Here is an 18,001-nt window from a genome sequence, read left to right as displayed (position 1 = left end):
TCACTGCAACCGCCACGCGGCACAGACACCGAGACGCCTCCCCCCGCCCCCGCCCTCACTCCCGGGGGGGGGGTGTCACCCCTGTGCCCCCTCCCCCACCGAGGCACTGTCACCATCGCGTAGCAGGGTCACAGTCAACCCGCCCCGCCCCCCCACACACACACCAGGGCAGCCACCTCTGAGGTCCATCTGGCATGATCCTGAGTCCACACAACTGGACAGCTGGCGCGGGTCACTGAGCACCCTTCAGATTGCCCAGGACAGCTGCCTCAGCCACGGGGTGATCCTGGGAACACCTGGACAGGTGGCAGCCCTACCCCTCTGCACACACCTACGCACATACCCCACTACCACACACACCAACGACACTGTCACCTCCCCCCACTGGAAAAATGTTCATATTCAAACATTCGCTTCCAACACCATCACCTTCTGTGCACACAGTCACCTGCCCGCTTCCACACAGTGATCTTCCCCTATGGCCCCAGTCACCTGTCCCCAAAACATTGTCACTTGCCTTTTGCAACAGTCTGTCACTTCCCCACCTAATACACAAACAGCTGCTCCCCCTTTCCAACATACTCACCTTCCTTCCCTGGACAATCACCTGTTCCTCTTAAAACTCCTCACACATACATGCTTGCCCCCTTCAAAAATTATCCCCCCCCCCAATCATCCATTGCAACACCATTACTTCTCCCTCATAAATAATCAGCCCCCCTTCCAACACTATCCGTCTTTCCCAAGCAGACAGACAAACAGTCCTCCCTCTCCCTGCCCCCAGCACTGTCCCACAAAGAGACACAGTCACTTGCCCCCTTCCAATACAGTCATCTTCACCTCCTGGACACAATCCAATCACCATTGCACACACCTACACATTCCCTCTCTTGAACACCATCACCCTCCAGCACACTTCTCCCCCACCCCCAGACACTGCCACACCTATGAACTGTCTCTAACACACCTTTTCCACCTTAAGCTATGCCACCACAACACTCACATCTCCTTTCATGAGACTGCCACATCCCACTGCATGATTTAGTCCTTGTAAATAAAGACTACAGTATTATACAGCTATTGGCACAAAACAGTTCACTAACAATTGCATGCTGAAGCATTTTGGGCTGTTACTGGGGATTTTAAAAAAATAGGAGCAGGGCATGGGTAAATGATATCTATTCAGATTTATCTGTTAACAAAAAAAAGTCCTTGTGCCTTGATATTTACTACTGCCTGCAGTTTCCTTTTCTGCTCTACATATACACTGGAGTGACTGGAAAGTGCCCATCCTCTTCCCCGGGAGACAGAGAGAGAGTTGTATCAGTCATAAATTCATATTTAAAACTGAAACCAGGTTTCTTGCTAAACCATATACTCTCTCTCCCTCAGAGAGAGAGAGAGAGAGTCAGGCAATCACCCAATCAATGAACAGACTTTACATATTTTGCTACCTTCCAGTACTTTGCTGTCTTTTAGAGGCATCTCACCTACCTGAACTACCTATTGTATATGACAGACTTGGCCTTGCTTCATAGCTCTGCTTCAGAGACTAATACCCCCTATCCCCACACCCTTCCTGGGAAAGAAAATGGAAAAAAAATTGTGTGTCCAAGCACCTTCAAAATGAAGAGTCAACAGTACGTTTCATTTCTTTCCTCCTTCCCCCATTCTCTCTTTGGTTTAAGAGTTACATCCCATGTTCTTCCTCACTCCCATTTATTAAAAACAAATATACAGTTACATTCCCTACAATACAGCATTACCATAATCTTCCTACAGCTTCTGGGATGACCTGAGATGAGAGGAATGGGATGCAATCAACAGCAAAATGCTGCTTGTGTTTGAGAGAGTGAGAGTGAGTATGTATCAATGTATAAGGGAAGAGGTACATTTTGAAAAAGAGTATGGGCCAAGCAAGATTTTCTAGATAAATGTTGATGATGATCCTTGGAGAATGGAGGTTGCATAGTTGGCAAGAGGACTCCCAACCTCTTAGACCAGTGGTTCATTTCTTTTATCAGAGTGGTCTGCAGGGATTGTGTTTGTAAAAAGTAGTCCATGTGTTCTTTTCTTGATGCCCATTTTCCAAAAATGCATGCTGTTACAAATTTATAAAATCACCACAGTATTGAAAATACTTTTATCTTCTAACAGTCATAAAAAATAAAAAAATACCTTATACAAATATCCATTCTGGTTACAAATACATATTTTCAGAAAGTACTTTATAATAAAAATCTTTAAATCCCATATATTTACAACTTCATAAACTTTTACCAGGTCTCATAAAGTAACTGAGAAATTCTATAAGTAAAAACAATGGATTTTTCATCTCATAATAAAGGAAGCAAAAGGACTTAACAAAGAAGGGAAAAGGATATCAAAGGGCAACTATCTAGCCAAACGGGTACTCTCACTTCTCAGCATTTAATAAGAAATAAATGATAGAAGATGAGAAAAAAACCTAAATTTTGCTCTCAGGGACTCTGACAGATAGGGTTTACAAAATCTGAAGGTACTGCTCTGAGCCTAATTAGCCCTCCTCCTTCTGTAGTGGATGTTAGGCAGGAAGGGTGGGACTCAAAAGAGGAGAATTCAGTCAGTAGGAGGCTGGTTAGGAAGCAGTGAAGAGGAACAGCTTCCACTGGGGAGAAAAGGTGCGTTGGAGTCCAATGTTGAGTAGGATTGCTGCCTGTTCAAGCCTCTCTAAAGGGAAGGTAGACCTTGATAGGGGACTATTTGGATGTACACAAGCGTTGCTGGTTGTCTTAAGTCAAGCTATGGCAAATAGTGTCCTGACAGGAGGGGGGTGGAGAGCTAAGCCAAGAGGATGAATGACCTCAGAAATGCCGATAAGACAAGCTGGGGCAAAGACTCCTCTACTTAGCGTATGGGGGGGTGGGAGGAGTTTCTTTGGTGGTGGTTGTTGTTTTTGCCTGTTAGTTTGGGCTGGGATTGAATTTTTGTAGTGACCTTATGGGTGGCTGAGCCACATAAACCACCTGAGCAGGTAGAAAATACTTGTTGGGTAAACTGAGGCAGAGAGCCTCCAGCACTATGCTTTGCCACAAGGAGAGGCAACTTGTGGACAGGGCTATCTCAGCTACATAGAAAGAGTAGGCAGATGCATCACTAATGATGGTCCTCAAGTACAAATAAAATATTTCTCCAGTATTAAAATCTTAATCTAATTCAAATAATTCAAACCGTGTTCTAAAAAAGAAACCCAGCCTGTGGCTGTTAGTCACTATGATTTCAAAGGGAGCTTACCTCCTAGACATTTTTGAAAATCCCACTAAGCACCTCTGCGTCTTTAGGGGCCTCAATACGTTTAAAAATCTGGTTCTGTGGGCCAAATCATGTAGTCTTTACTTAGGTTTAATTCAGTCATTACTCAGGCAAAAAATAACTCATCTCAGTGCTTAGTTTGTTGACTTCAATAGGATTTTTTGAGTAAAATATGAATTAAGACTTCAGAATTTGTGTACTGAGCAGAAGTGTTCTCTACAAGTGATGTCTCCTTTATCTGGAAAATGATAAAATGGTTATATAAAAAGATACAGAAAGAGAGGGGAAATCTGACAATACAAAAGTGGGGAAGCTGAGAGTATCAGTCTGTGCGTGTGTGGGCAGGGGTGGGTGGGGGGAATAATACATGCAAGGACAAAAAAATCAATGTCTTTTAAAAGGCTGAGGCAGAAAGAGACGAAAATCAAAGAGTGAGCAAAACACAGAGAAGACACGAAAACAGAGGCCAAAGAGCCAGAAATAATCAAGGCAATGGATAACTACTTTCTGGCTACCTAAAATTTCCCCTGTAACTTCAATTTGCAAACTTCTGTTTACTTATCCTCCAGAAAATTGTCATGTCGAGTTATTGACGCAGAATGGCATTCATACTTAACCCCATGGGGGGGGCTGCATTTCAGTACTGATGACTGATCCATGTATATGCAGCAGTCTGTATAATACACTGGGATCATTCAAGATGGTGATATAAAACAAGTTATTGTTATTGGAGGCTGAATAAAAGAGACCAAATAGAAATGAAGGTATAGTCTGACACATGCTCAAGAAAGAAGAAACTATAGTACAAATGAAAGAATAAGAACTATCAAAACCAAAAAAGAGTCAAATATTGAAGGAGAGAGAAAATAAGCTAAAAACAATTAGAAACAAGTGGTGAAACAAAAGGAGTGAAAAGGGAAAATAGATACTGCAAGGCTATTGTAGTCAATATAATGGAACAATAATGTATCAGTATCCCTTTCTATAAAGTTCTGATTTTCTTTCTCTTTCCCTTTTGTACCCAAAAAAATTCAGTAGAGAACTCAATTTTTAGAACTAGCTTGAAAAATAAAAACCTCAAAGTGGAAATCAGACAATTGTTTTCTTAATATCAGAAGAGGAAGAAATAAATATGACTGAGGTATATAGAATCATGTGTAAAGAAGACTAATTGGGTATTCCTATTTTACCTTTCCCATAATGCAAGTACAAAAAGACAATCAATCAATCAAAGGAAGAAAATCTGAAATGGATAAAAGGAATTATATGTTTAGTTGGTGTGTGTGTGTGTATAACATAGAATTCATTGCTACAGTATATTTTTAGACAAATAGTTTAGTAAGATTTTTAAAGGAGTACTTATTTATCTGTCTAGGATAAACTTGCAGTTACACAAATTAAAATAAAATTGCAAAGACTATCGATCATCATGCTTCGGAGTTTATCTGTGTTTTTCAGCATGCTGGGTGATGGGAAGAGGGGAAAGGAAAAGAGCAGAAGGGGTGGAGAATATTACATGACACATCCTCCACCCCAAGCAGCATGCAGCCTTCTGGTGAGTGGGAAACAGGTATGGGAGCCAAAAAATGAGAGAAAAAGCAGAAAGGAGAAAAATAAAAGCAGAGAAGAAGGGACAGATTTTGGAGATGTTGTGGTAGATTTTAGTAACAGCATCAATGTGGCAGGATGGAAGGAAGAAGAGTTGAAGAGAGGAAGGATGTTCCTGTGTTTAAGGCAGCAGCTTGGGACTCAGGAGATTTGTGTTCAATTCCTATCTCTGCTGCAGACCTTAAATAAGTCATTTAATCTCTCTGTGCCTCAGCTCCCTATCTGTTAAATGGAAATAATACTTCCTTTATCTGTCTCTTCTATTAGGACTGTAAACTGTTATTGGCGGGGATTGTCTCTTACTGTGTCTGTACAGTGCCTAGCACAATGGGCCCTTGATCTTGGTTGAGGTCTCTAGGCACTACCGTCACACAAATAATAAAGAATGATAAAAAACAAACTGATAGGTGGTGAAGCTGTGGGACAGTGAGAAAAGTGGAGTTGTCGGCAGTTAATGGAGAAGGTAGGGGAAGTGCAACCACTGAGGGGAATGAACGACATCTCTCCACCAACATTTTACTATCCTGCCTATTCTCATTCCTCTCCCTCCCTCTCTCCCAGCCCAACCCAACCCAACCTTTTTCATGTGGTTGCACCAGGGGTTTGGGAGAAAAGATTATTCCAGGTTTTAACATGTTGAGTATGAATTGTAGGTGGGACATCCAGGAAGAGATGTCAAAGAGATACTCAGAGGGCGTTTTTGAAGAGAAGAAAATATTAGGGGTGGATAAGTAGTTCTGTGAGTCATCAGCACAGTCACTGTAATGACTGGATGAAGTTGTCTAGGAATAAAGTGTAAAGGTGATGGTCAAGGAGAGGTCCCTGAGGAGTGGATATGGTATATTAGTTACCAAATCCTGCTTTTTAACAAAATATTTCCCTGATTCACAAGCATTTGCCACTGTCAGACAAAATAATGGACTGGATGTATCATTGGTCTGTTTCATTTTTACAATTCCTATGTCTCTGGGAAAAGATGCAATGCCTCTTTTTTGTTTTTATAAAAGAGAAAAGAAAACAATTACCAACATGTTAAAATATTATCTCATTAGAATTCAGCTAAGCAAAGGGCAAAATGAACTCACTTAAAAAGGAAAGTGAAAAAATGATATAATCATAAAATGTATGTTAAATAATGCAGGAACCTAATGCAGTATTATTAAATATGTACTTTAATGTGCAAAGCAGTACACCTAATCAGGGACAATCACCTGTACTTTTAAAAGACATTCTTAGAATAATTGAACATTCAGATTTAATTTTAAATATGCTTTACATGTTTGGAATATCATAAAACGTGTCTATGAATAAGACAGCCATCTGTTAAACCGCCATTTTAAATTGTTCAGCAACAACACAACATTAGAAAATGTGAACAGATGGTTAATTGCAGTGCTCGTGATTGAATATCATTTGCTTATTCGTACGTTACTGTTTTGTGTTATGAACACATACACATCCTGCAAGGAAGGTTTTTATGGTTATGTCAACCAATTAATATCTCCTGTATTGTAGAAAACTACTTTGTTATAAAACCTTTAATTCTTAGGTGCACTTCTCACTGTCTTGGAAATATGTATTTAGGGCCCTATCCAGCCAGTATTGAATCCACAGCTGATGGAGCTCTAAACTGCACTAGAACCTAAGAACTAGCAGCCAAAAGGTTGATCCTGATTCTAAGGGTGAGTAAAGTCTTGCCTATTCAGGGATTCTGTGACCATCCAAGACTCCCATGAGACTGTGAAAAAGGGTCAATTTTATATAATAGATGCTCTTTTTAGTGGTTTTATAAACCTCAATTCATAATCAATAGGACATGTCAAGGATGCTTTGTGACACACCCAGCATCCTAATACAGACTAGTACAATAACTGAGGTAGTCTTCACAAGATGACAACCCAAAGATACAGCAGGGCTCCATTTTAAAGCAGAGCCAGGTAAAGGAAGAGAAGAGCCATGCAGCCCAAAGATTATGTCCCCCTAAAAACTGGTGTTTAAGAAGACCTGCCTATGTTGTTATTAGTAAGATTTCTGCTGAGAAGAGAATGAAGGGTGTCCTCTTTCAGACATTTTCCAAGTCTCTGAAATGACCCCTTTTTGTACATCTTTAATAGAAGCATCTAGATACAGGGCTTGGTCCTGCACAGGGCCAGCTTCAGGCACCAGCTTTCCAAGCAGGTGCTTGAGGCGGCATTGAGAATGGGGCGGCAGTCAGTGTCCCGCAGCAGCAATTCGGCAGCAGCTCCGCTGCTCTTCTGGGCACCAGCTCCACTGCTCTTCCGGGCATGGCGGCAATTCGGCAGCGACTGCTTGGGGCGGCAAAATTGGTAGAGCCGCCCCTGGTCCTGCAAACTCTATGTCAATAGGAGTTTTGCACACAGAGGTTTTTTACAGGATCAGGCCCCCTGTTTCTCAGTGTTTGTGCTTTTGGGGCAAAGAGCCTGCTTCTCTGCAGCTCCAGAGGCCCATTGGCAGTGGAACTAATGTCGTTCTACTGTGCAAGGGCAGAGAACTGAATGCAGAGTGACCCTCTCTGGGCAAGCATCCTGTGTAGCAGCACACAGGGGCAGGAAGAAGTGGAACATGGGTAGCCTGAGTTATTGATTGGGATATGACTGGAGGATTTGCTATTGTATGGGTCCTCTTGTCCTTTCTTCCCTTACAGAGGGAATGTGTAATGGCACATGGAGTCTACAGCAGACACTGAGTTGAAGCAGGCTCCATGGAGCAACTGCTCTGCTGCTTGGGGAGTGGATGTTTCCCATCATCACTGTAGCTTATAGGAGGGTTGTTTGATTATGTTAAGTAGAAATATATTAAAGAGTTAATAGAAAATAGGTTTTGGCCAAAGTTAGCCTCAGTATAGAGGAGTATGGGAAATGGAGCTTTTTAGTGTAAGTAAAAGTTGGGGACAGTAAGATGAGAAAACAAGATAGCAAGGATGGGACCTAGGGTTATGTTGAGGTTGTTTAGGTTATAAGTGGTTTTAGTAGGATTTTTAATGAATGTTTTTGAGAATTTTGGATGTTTTATTACCATGCTATTTATACTGATAGTATAGGAAGGACATTGGTGCAGATGTTAATTTGAATAATGTATAATGTAAACAACCAATGAAGAGGTGGTAGAAATGTGAATATGGTAATAGATAGGTTTAATGTAAATTAGTATTATAATGGTTTATAAAAAGGAGTAGCCTTGCTAAATTGGGAGAGTGTCAATTAGCATCTAAAGTGTAACATTAAGTTACAGGTAGGGCTGTCGATTAATCGCAGTTAACTCACATGATGAACTCAAAAAATTTATTGTGATAAAAAAATTAATTGTGATTAATTTGCACTTTTAATCACACTGTTAAACAATAAAATACCAATAATTCATATTTATTAAATATTTTGGATGTTTTTCTACTTTTTCATATATATTATATTCTGTGTTGTAATTGAAATCAAAGTGTATATTTTTGATTACAAATATTTGCACTGTAAAAACGATAAATAAAAGAAATAGTATTTTTCAGTTCACCTTATACAAGTACTGTAGTGCAATCTCTTTATCGTGAAAATGCAACTTACAAATGTAGATTTTTTTTGTTACATAACTGCACACAAAAACAAAACAATGTAAAACTTCAGAGCCTACAAGTCCACTCAGTCCTACCTCTTGTTCAGCCAATCACTAAGACAAACAAGTTTGTTTACATTCACAGGAGATAATGCTGCCCTCTTCTTATTTACAATGTCAATAGAAATTGAGAACATGCATTTGCATGGCACTTTTGTCACTAGCATTGCAAGGTATTTACATGCCAGATATGCTAAACATTCGTATGCCCCTTCATGCTTCGGCCACCATTCCAGAGGACATGCCTCCATGATGATGACACTCATTAAAAATGTAATGTGTTAATCAAATTTGTGACTGAACTCCTTGGGGGGAGAATTGTATGTCTCCTGCTCTGTTTTACGCATATTCTGCCATATATTTCATGTTATAGCAGTCTTGGATGATGACCCAGGACATGTTGTTTGTTTTAAGAACACGCGCACTGCAGATTTGATAAAATCCAAAGAAGGTACCAATGTTAGATTTCTAAAGATAGCTATAGCACTTGATCCAAGGTTCAAGAATCTGAAGTGCCTTCCAAAATCTGAGAGGGACAAGGTGTACAGCATACTTTCAGAAGTCTTTAAAGAGCAACACTCCGATGCAGAAACTACAGAACGCGAACCACCAAAAAAGAAAATCAACTTTCTGCTGGTGGCATCTGACTCAGATAATGAAAATGAACATGCATTGGTCTGCACTGCTTTGGAATGTTATCAAGCAGAACCCCTCATCAGCATGGATGCATATCCTCTGGAATAGTGGTTGAAGCTTGAAAGGACATATGAATCTTTAGTGCATCTGGCACATAAATATCTTGCGATGCTGGCTACAATAGTGCCATGAGAATGCCTGTTCTCACTTTCAGATGACACTGTTGTGACGTTGCACCCCATAATGCTTTACGGAAATATGCTTATGAAAGTAAATATGACATAACTGGAATATGTTTATGCTAGATATGCCATGTAACATAGCTCTGCAAAGGTTATGATCTACTAGATATATTCATACTATTTATATGCATATATCATTTTTGTATTTGAAGTTATGAATATTGGCTATGTACTTGTTAATTTTAAGTAGCCTCAGTGAAGCAGTTGGTCAGCTTCCTGAGAAAAGACTATTCTCAGTAAGTGCCCAATCAAGAAACACTTAATCTAACAATGAACTTGGAGATGCCATTCCACATCTGAGCTTTCCTGGGAATGTAGCCTTGCTGGTAAGGAACTCAGTCATGCATGGACATGTGACTTGCCCATGTGACCCCAAAACTCCATCTTGGAGCTGGATTCTGCTAGGAGAGAGAAGGGGGTCTCCACCTGCAAGAAAAAGTCTATTTAAGCCCCTGGAAGACCCCTCCATTTTGTCTTCAACTGGCTTAAGACATATCCTCTCCACCCCAAAGGATACCTGAAAGAAACTGAAACAAAGGACAGTGTGACAGGGTCAGGCCAGATGGCTATAGGAGAGTAATAGAAGGCAGATATATTAGCCCCAGGCTAAGTAAGTCTCTTTTCCCTGGGTAAGATAACAGGGAAGGTTCCAGAACAATCAGGAACCTTCTGGAGACAATTAAGACAGACAAGCTGATTAGAACACCTGCAGCCAATCAAGAAGCTGCTAGAATCAATTAAGGCAGGCTAATCAGGGCACCTGGGTTTTAAAAAGGAGCTCACTTCAGTTTGTGGTGTGCGTGTGAGGAGCTGGGAGCAAGAGGCACTAGGAGCTGAGAGTGAGAACGCGGACTGTTGGAGGACTGAGGTGTACAAGCATTATCAGACACCAGGAGGAAGGTCCTATGGTGAAGATAAAGAAGGTGTTGGGAGGAGGTCATGGGGAAGTAGCTCAGGGAGTTGTAGCTGTCGCACAGCTATTCCAGGAGGCACTCTAGACAGCTGCATTCCACAGGGCCCTGGGCTGGAACCCGGAGTAGAGGGCAGGCCCGGGTTCCCCCCAGATCCTCCCAACTCCTGGTCAGACACAGGAGGAGTTTACCTGGACTGTGGGTTCAGAAAAACGGCCAAGCTGAGGGCTGCCGTGAAGCTCCAAGGCGAGCAAATCCACCAATAAGCGCAAGACCCACCAAGGTAGAGCAGGAACTTTGTCGCAACAGTAATCACAGGGGTGTGAGTGATTGCTGGACCCAGACTAGAAGAAGACTAGTCTGTAAAAGAAGCTTACTGGAACATCTCTGATGGTGAGACTTCATCTGTAATCACTTTCCTACGATAAAAGGCTTAGAGTTACGTGTTTTACTTTATTTTGCTTGGTAATTCACTTTGTTCTGTCCGTTATTACTTGGAACCACTTAAATCCTACTTTTTGTCTTTAATAAAATCACTTTTTACTTATTAATCAACCCAGAGTATGTATTAATACCTGGGGGAGGGGGGCAAACAGCTATGCATATCTCTCTCAGTGTTATAGAGGGTGAACAATTTATGAGTTTATCCCGTATAAGCATTATACAGGGTAAAACAGATTCATTTGGGGTTTGGACCCCATTGGGAGCTGGGTATCTGAGTGTTGGAGACAGGAACACTTCTTAAGCTGTTTTCAGTTAAGCCTGCAGTTTGTGGGACATAGTTCAGACCTGGGTCTGTGTTTGTAGCAGGCTAGTGTGTCTGGCTCAAACAAGGCAAGGTTCTGAAGTCCCAAGCTGCCAGGGAAAACAGGCTCAGAGGTAGTCTCAGCATATTGGTTGGCAGTCCCAAGGGAGTTTCTGTGATCCAACCCATCACAACTGTAAACAAGAAGCAGGCAGCATTATCTCCTGCAAATGTAAACAAACTTGTTTATCTAAGCGATTGACTGAACAAGAAGTAGGACTGAGTGAACTTGCAGGCTGTAAAATTTTACATTGTTTTATTTTTGAATGCAGTTTTTTTGTACATAATTCTACATTTGTAAGTACAGCTTTCATGATAAAGAGATTGCACTACAGTACTTGTATTAGGTGAATTGAAAAATACTATTTCTTTTGTTTTTTACAGTGCAAATACTTGTAATCAAAAATAAATATAAAGTGAGCAGTGTACTTTGTATTCTGTGTTGTAATTGAAATCAATATATTTGAAAATGTAGGAAACATCCAAAAATATTTAAATAAATGGTATTCTATTATTAACAGTGCAATTAATCATGCAATTAATCGCGATTAATTTTTGTAATTGCTTGATAGCCTTAGTTACAGGATTATAAGGCTATACTTCATTCTGTTGTCAGAAGACTGAGCACCCATTCATTCACCATTCCATTTCTCAAAAAAATAAAAGGAGTACTTGTGACACCTTAGAGACTAACAAATTTATTTGAGCATAAGCTTTCGTGAGCTACAGCTCACTTCATTGGATGAATTCAGTGGAAAATACAGTGGGGAGATTTATATACATAGAGAACATGAAACAATGGGTGTTACCATACACACTGTAACGAGAGTGATCAGGTCTGTAATCGAGTGACCAAAGAGACTGCAGTGTTCTCCGACTGGTTTTTGAATGTTATAATTCTTGACCTCTGATTTGTGTCCATTTATTCTTTTATTAGAGACTGTTGCAGCACAAGTAGAGTAGGGATATTAGGGGATGACAGCTGAGGAAGTGTTGTTCTAAGTCAGCCATAAAAATGTTGGCATACTGTGGGGCCATGCGGGTACCCATAGCAGTGCCACTGATTTGAAGGTATACATTGTCCCCAAATGTGAAATAGTTATGGGTGAGGACAAAGTCACAAAGTTCAGCCACCAGGTTTGCTGTGACTTTATCAGGGATACTGTTCCTGACAGCTTGTAGTCCATCTTTGTGTGGCTGCGGCGGGGACTGGAGCCATGGCTGTCAGTTCCCCATTGGGCTCCAGCTGTCGTTCCTTCCCCCCGAAGGCCTCTCTCCCCCATTATTTTTAGGGCCAACAAAGAAAATAACAGAACACCACTAGCCATCACCTTCAGCCCCCAACAAAAACCTCTCCAGCGCATCATCAAAGATCTACAACCTATCCTATCCTGAAGGACGACCCATCACTCTCACAGATCTTGGGAGACAGGCCAGTCCTTGCTTACAGACTGCCCCCCAACCTGAAGCAAATACTCACCAGCAACCACACACCACAAAACAGAACCACTAACCCAGGAACCTATCCTTGCAACAAAGCCCGTTGCCAACTGGGTCCACATATCTATTCAGGGGACACCATCATAGGGCCTAATCACATCAGCCACACTATCAGAGGCTCGTTCACCTGCGTATCTACCAATGTGATATATGCCATCATGTGCCAGCAATGCCCCTCTGCCATGTACATTGGTCAAACTGGACAGTCTCTACGTAGAAGAATAAATGGACACAAATCAGATGTCAAGAATTATAACATTAAAAAACCAGTCAGAGAACACTTCAATCTCTTTGGTCACTCGATTACAGACTTAAAAGTTGCAATTCTTCGACAAAAAAACTTCAAAAACAGACTCCAATGAGAGACTGCTGAATTGGAATTAATTTGCAAACTGGATACAATTAACTTAGGCTTGAATAAAGACCGGGAGTGGATGGGTCATTATACAAAGTAAAACTATTTCCCCATGTTTATTCCCCCCCACCATGGTTCCTTAGATGTTCTTGTCAACTGCTAGAAATGGCCCACCTTGATTATCACTACAAAAGGTCCCCTTCCCCAGCTCTCCTGCTGGTAATAGCTCACCTTACCTGATCACTCTCGTTACAGTGTGTATGGTAACACCCATTTTTTCATGTTCTCTGTGTATATAAATCTCCCCACTATATTTTCCACTGAATGCATCTGAAGAAGTGAGCTGTAGCTCAAGAAAGCTTATGCTCAAATAAATGTGTTAGTCTCTAAAGTGCCACAAGTACTCCTTTTCTTTTTGCGGATACAGACTAACACGGCTGATACTCTGAAACATTCCATTTCTGAATGTGAGTACAACTGTGTAAATTGTAGTTGTATGCTTCTTTGCTTAACCAATCATTTTTCTCTTAAATACAGTTTAGTTCTATCATTCAAAGTGACATCCAGGGTTTTCCACTCAGTTAATTTGTCTGTAACCAACCTAGCAGCTCAAACCAGAAAACTAAGTTTCATTTATTTCATCCTTAGGTTTATTAACTGGGAATATTTAAACATCAAGATTACACCACATCTCATATCTGCCTAGTACTCTGTCCAGCTACTTGAGCTGGTTGCTGGGCCCTGGATTATGCCTTATACACTGGATTCATATTTTAATTCCCTGTAATGGAGGAGGATGGTGTTGTTAAGGCATAGGACTGGGAGTCAGGAGACCTGAATTCCATTCCCTGTTCTGTTACAGACTTCTTGTGTGATCTTGGGCAGTTCACCTAACTTCTCTTTGCCTTAGTTTCCTCATTTGTGAAATGGGGATAATAATATTTTCCTACTTCACATGATTGTAAAGAGGTCAAAGTGCTTTCAGATCCTTCCATGCAATGTGTTATAAAAGTTTAAAGAATTATTATAATGCAGCTCTTAATTTTTTTAAAATCTTTGAGAATCCAGCCTTATTTGCAAGAATACTGCTTTTCAGAATAGCTAGCTTATTTTCAAGACTTTCACCTATGATAGATGAACTTTTCTTCAGAGCAAAAGTATATTTAACCTTTTTGCTCTTCAACCAGATTGTTTACAGTTTGCCTGTTTCCGTATTTTATTTTTAAAAAATCTTAACAATTTCATGAATTAAATAATCGTTGTTTTCAAACAAATTTCGTTCCTTAATTTCTGTCAGAAGTGGATCAGCTGTCATGGTGATCTTAGATGGCAGTATATTTGAGTTCAGTTTATTGAAACAGAAATGACAGAATGTCAATTTGCTTTCCTGCCACACGCCATATATAAGAATCAAATAAACAATTGTGCAAGGCCAAACTGAATGTTTTGCAATATCAGACAGGTGAGCACTTTTTTTGTTCACAGTAAAAAAAAGTCTCTTCTGCGAGCAACTAACACATTCAAACTTATTTATTATTGGTAACTAGTACAAAGCATACAGATATGTTTGTGATGTGGGAATTGGACTCAAATGCATCTCAGATAGGGACTACCAAATATACATTAAATGGGAACAGTTTTTATCCCAGCTGAGTTGGGCAAGAGTCACACAGGTGACCTAGAAGTGAAAGACGGTTATAACTCATAAGAAATGGCGGAGGCCCCGATAAGCATTTATGTTATACCTATGAGAAAGGGGATTGCTTCTAGAAAGATAAATTATCAGTTCAAGTTTTGAGCTATTTGGATTTGATGTCAGCAGAGTCTTTTACTCACTGGGCACACAGACCAAACCTCCCATACACATCTCCCAGTCCCAAACACTCTGTAAATCGGCTACCACTTATTCTTAAAGAGACAGCTCCCATTAACCAAACACCAATAATAAAAATACAGCAGTAAAATAAATATTAGAACATCTAAATTAATTTTGAAATATGTTTTGCAACATAACTGTTCCTACAATTATTCCAGAGCTCTTACCCTCACTTATACAGTGGGGAAAGGCTCTGGAAGCTCCCTGCTGCTGACGTCCTTCCTGGCTGCCTCCCACCTGCCAGAGCCCTACGCTGCTGCATGTAGCTACACACCACAGTGTGGACGCAGCCGACTTTTCACTTTGGCATGTAGCCCCACATATCCTACACTGCTGCCAGTGTAGACCAGGCGTACATGGACCAACCCACAAAAGGAGACACAACATCCCCATTGCTGGTGGGTTATACTCCTACTTATGTAACAGCAGTGGAATGCTGGGCATCAAGATTCTTGGTTTTCGTTCCTGGCTCTGGGGGCAGAGTGTGGTCTAGTGGTTAAAGATATCATAGCCATGGTGTATCACATACACCACCACCACCATTTCGGTTGTCTGTGGTGGGGACTGAATCCCCTGATCTCTGGAAGTAAAAACGTGAGCCTCTGCAATTTCAGCCAAAGAACCAGTCCTCTTAACATGCAGCAGCAGAGTTTTAGACCTCTCTGTGGGCACATCTACACAGCAGTGAAAACCAGGCCAAAATCAGGTTTCCTGTGATAAATTCACAAGAGCCTGTGGTGGGATGATCATACCCCAAACTGGATTAAGTAGGGAAGGAGTTAATTCCCTACAAAGGGAAGCAGGCAGAGAGCCTTGCCTGCCCGACCCTGCTTGCCAATTAAGGAAAGAATTTCCACCTGGACTCAGACGGTTACTTAAGCCAGAGAGGAAGCAGCTTTTACTCATGTTAAGGGGAAAGAAGGAAATGTTCTGTTCCTGCTTGCCTCAGTCTGAAAGGGCAGAACTGAGAAAAGCAGGGGCCTGAATGTCTAGAACAAGGTTACTACAATCCAGTCAGAGAAGTAAATTGCTGAACTGAGATCTCAGATAAGTGTTACTTTGGTTTCCTTTACCGTAATTGCCCTCAGCTGGAGAAGCCTGCAGTCAGATAGGGTGGTGTAAAGGAAGGTCTGCCAACCAGCACAGGGAAGTAGTCTTGAGGGGAAAATATAGCTGTTTGTGGCAGAAGCAGAGGGCTGCTTCTATAGCTAAGGTCAGCGGGCTGGAATGCTTAGTGGGGGAAGGGTATGGCCTCACCTACATCTTGGTGCTGATTCCTAGTGGAGTGGGCATTTCAGCAAACAAGGGCTGAAGGACTACTTGTGAAGAAGATCCTTAGTTTGACTGGAGGGTAATACTACCCTACCAGCAGAGAAAGACTTGGACTAGTCAAGGGCACATCTGCTGATGAGGTAAAATTGTGCTGGGCATCATATGAACACAAAGAAATAATCTCTGCCCAGGAGGTTGTGCATTCTAGTGGAGGGCTGTTTTAAAATGCATATCAGATAGAGCCATCTACTGCAAGGGGCTGGACCACCAGGTAGGATTAGGCCCTAAATGTGTATGATTATTATAGCTGTTTTGGAAGTGAGAAGGCTGCAAGGAGTGGATCCAGGGAGCAGCTAGACTCTGCAGTATGCTCCTATAGGGACAAGCTGGATTGTTGTGAACCTAGGGACTTGGATGGATCAGGGTAGCCTATGTTTTTTTACATTACCATTTTATCTATCTGGAAGCTATTGCTGATGGAAACAGCTATAACTTTCCTCTCTGCTCTTTCTTTTCTCTCAATCCTTAATATAAAACTCAGAGAATGACAGTGCAGATCTGAAGGCAGAGTTTGACCCATTATCCTTCATTGCTTTCTACAAAGTACAGATAAAGATATTATAATTCAAGAAAATTGGGTTTGGGGGTAAGACTTGTGGCCATTTATAGAACTGATATCTGAAAAGAGACTTTCACAAACTGTGCCACTGATTTGATCAGAAAATGCGATGATCAGTTATCTGACTAGAAAAATGATTCAGCAATTTGTCTGCTTGCCAGTACATGTGGCTTATTTTTAAGATAAATATATGCAGTGCAGGTAATGACTTCTATAACTAAGGTTGCCTGATGGTTTCCATTGTAAGAGCCTGTTTTCAGTTTGCTAAATGTAACTACTTGGGCTGACGCTTTCTATGTCAGGTGTGTGCCTAAAGCTGAATTCTTTGGGAAGCTTAGTTAAAACAGTTCAGCTGCTTCTAAGAAGGAGCTTAAGGGGGAAAAATAGCTTTTGTTTTTCATGTTAAACAAATTTGTACAGCAATTTTGTTGAGATGCTCTAGTACTGCCATACTTTGGAGCGGGGACTTGAAATTTGGTAGAGAGATCATGCTGATGTCAGATGTGCTTTTTGCTGTCCCTGTAAAAAATGTGCCTAAATTTGGTTAGTTGCCACTGGAAAGAATTTGATTCTGCTTTTGTGATTCTGGTCAAGTCTCATCAAACAAAATTTTCACAAGTGGCCACTATGTGTTGCTCACCCTCTGGGTACCCAGGTTGAGACACTTGAGGTCTGATTTGCAGGAGTGCTGAGCACTTGCAACAGAAGTGAATAGGCGCTCTGCACTGAACATATAAAGTGCTATAAAATGTTAAATTCTCTGAAAAATTATACTGTAGACTTCTCATATTAAACAATCAAAAGTAGCTGATGCTTTTGAATTCTGTGTGAGGAACTGCCCTCTTTCAAGATGGCTGCCATCTCCCACTATTGTCAATGGGTCTGAGTGTCTCACCTGACCACACAGGAGGCTTCCATTTTCCCTGATGCAGGGGACTGTGGGGGTGGGAAGGAGGCAAGACAGATGGTAATGGAGAGGGTTGTTTGGGGCAGAAGGGAGAATATGGTGATTTGGGAGCTTGAGGAATATGCTCTGGCTGCTCTGTGTGCTGCTCCAGGGTGATATAAAGCAACCAGAAGGTACTGGAGAATCTGGTCCTAAAAGTAAGGTTTCAGATGGAATAAAAGAAGAGATTGATACACTATCTTCAGATCACTGGAGAAATATCACCTAGTATTCTCTGAGGTTTTTATTTAGTTCTCATGTATGAAACTTCTAATTAAACCAACTCCCAGACAAAAGCTCTTAAGCAGGAGCTAAG

General features: G+C 41.2%; 1 protein-coding gene across 1 annotated transcript in view; it reads right to left on the bottom strand.

Annotated features, from left to right (window-relative positions):
* The window catches only part of MARCHF11 (membrane associated ring-CH-type finger 11), a 104,001-nt gene that overhangs the window by 49,269 nt on the left and 36,731 nt on the right, over positions 1–18,001 (bottom strand).

This window comes from Chelonia mydas, chromosome 2 (assembly GCF_015237465.2).
Source record: "Chelonia mydas isolate rCheMyd1 chromosome 2, rCheMyd1.pri.v2, whole genome shotgun sequence".
In the NCBI taxonomy this organism is placed as follows: Eukaryota; Metazoa; Chordata; order Testudines; family Cheloniidae; genus Chelonia; species Chelonia mydas.
Note: the sequence above shows the minus strand (reverse complement) of the source record. Positions and strands in the feature narration are given on the sequence as shown.